The sequence below is a fragment of the Nematolebias whitei genome, unplaced genomic scaffold, assembly GCF_014905685.2.
Source record: "Nematolebias whitei isolate Nwh7 unplaced genomic scaffold, NemWhi1 Nwh_scaf_1271, whole genome shotgun sequence".
Lineage (NCBI taxonomy): Eukaryota > Metazoa > Chordata > Actinopteri > Cyprinodontiformes > Rivulidae > Nematolebias > Nematolebias whitei.
Genome location: NW_023619816.1, coordinates 906 through 3,057, shown reverse-complemented (window position 1 = coordinate 3,057; position 2,152 = coordinate 906). Strand labels below are relative to the sequence as shown.

The 2,152-nt window shown below is 40.9% G+C and overlaps 1 long non-coding RNA gene across 1 annotated transcript; it reads right to left on the bottom strand.

Moving 5' to 3' along the window:
- Positions 1 to 529: 529 nt before the first annotated feature.
- Positions 530 to 1,859, bottom strand: LOC119429450. The gene is made up of 3 exons (XR_005187782.1): positions 1,751 to 1,859; positions 1,471 to 1,612; positions 530 to 549 (listed from the first exon to the last, which is right to left on the bottom strand). It is a non-coding gene; the product is annotated as an uncharacterized LOC119429450 (long non-coding RNA).
- Between the last annotated feature and the right edge of the window lie 293 nt (positions 1,860 to 2,152).

Sequence of the window (2,152 nt, the reverse complement as noted above, 5' to 3'; positions counted from 1 at the left end):
GATCACATGCTCAAGAAGGACCATCAGCATAACAATGGATCATTAGCACACTGATGGCTGTTTACTGTTCACAGAGGGCTGAGTGATACTAGCAATCACAGCATTGTAAGAGGGGGACAGTTGAACCCGGAGGCCTCCACCCCTGTTTAATGATGGACGGTTTCTTTTCACAAAGATGGCCTCCTTTACTCCTCTCTCAAACCATTGTTCCTCTCTATCCAGGATGTGAACATCTTCATCCCTGAAAGAGTGACCGCTGGCCTGGAGATGAGTGTAGACCGCAGAGTCCTGGCCTGATGATGTTGATCTTCTGTGCTGGGCCATCCTTTTGGTCAGTGGCTGTTTTGTTTCCCCGATGTAAGACTGATCACAGCCCTCCTGACACTGAACAGCATACACAACATTGCTCTGTTTGTGCCGGGGGACTGGATCTTTGGGATGAACCAGTCTTTGCCGTAATGTATTTTGGGGTTTAAAAGCCACTGGGACGTTATGTTTAGAAAATAAACGTCTCAGTTTCTCTGATACTCCCTCTGGTGTGCAATGAATCTGAAATATATGAAAGTTTCATTTTTATCATTACATTATGGAAAATAATTACCTCTACCACAATATGCTAATTTTTTGAGAATTTTTTATATATAGGATAAAGAAGAAAACGATCTTTGAATTTTTTTTGTTTTATCATGACAGTTGTTTTGTAATTTATATTTTATTGCACTCATTTGTTTTCTTTGCCTCTTGCTTAATTGTTTTACTAGTTTGTTGGGGGAGGAGCCAGAGTGAGGGTGTTCATGTGCTGTTAGCCTGAAAACAATAAAATAAAAACTTGTGCAACAAAATATTTATAAATACTTTTTTTCTTCTTTCGGCTGCTCCCTTCTTCACGGGTCGCCACAGAGAACTAAGTTGCACAAAGACTTGGTGATTGTTTTTACGCTGGATGTCCTTCCTGACACAACCAGACCACCGAGCTACCACAGCCCTCTGTGTGGAGCAGAGAGCTGCTATCTAGGGTGCCCGGGGGAGCAGATGGTGGGGGTTAAGGGTCTTGATCAAGGGCCCAGTGTAGGGCAAATGAGGGTGTAGGCAGGTGTTGGTGCTTCACCTATCCCACCCACATTTTGATGTTGTTGGTACCAGGAGTTGAATGGGCGATCTTCCGATCACAGACCCACTTTCTCTAACCTCTGCGCCACCACTCCCACATACATAATTCTTACAAAATATTTGTAAAAAGAAATGTTTAGAATAAAAAGGAACAATCTTACATCAAGAGCAACTTTGCTCATGTATTTGAGGCTGTTTTCATGTTAACAGTAAACCATACAAAAACATTTAATACAAAAGAAACATTTACAAAGGTGTGTTAGTTTGATCTAAACATGAATTAGGTCATTTGCATTCAAATTAAAACTGTGGAATTGTAGCCAACAAGTGTTGGTTGGTTTGAAAGGTGCAACATCTCACCGGGTTCATCAAGGTCATGGTACACGTAGACATGTTTGAATGAATTCCTGGGGTTCTTGCTTTGCTCGGTGCTGTAGAACACCAAAGCAAGAAGGTCCCTGTAACTACTTTCGATTTTATGGATGTACACATTCCGTACAACCTGCAACACAACATTTGACATTCACAGTGAGAAAGACAAACATTTCCAGAATGTTTCAAGATGTTTCCAACTGTTTTGAGTGGCTACACCCACACAAAGAAGAAAATAGGACATATAATGGCACACTAACTACTTCACCTCCATGGTCATGTCAAAGTTTGAAGGCTGCCCATCTTCACCTTTGATGAACATTTCCTTGGATGCATCAACCAAGAACACCAAGCTGTCTCTTCCAGTAGCCTTGTATTCTCCTGTCAGACACAGACCTGGCTTACTTTAATGTGACTTTAGTAATTCAGACAGTAGTTTAGAATTTCCAGATCCTATCTGATAACATCTGTCAGCACGCTGCATGTTAAAAAAAATTAAACGTACAGCTTCCATGTGGGGTTGTACCACACCCAGGATGTAAAACTAGTAAAGTATGAAATTACGGTGAGTACTATGAAAGTTAACAGGAATTAATGGATAAATAAATGTAGCTATGTATGACTATCTAGTGTTATTAAAGGTACCAAGGCCCTGAATGCTGAGTCTGCT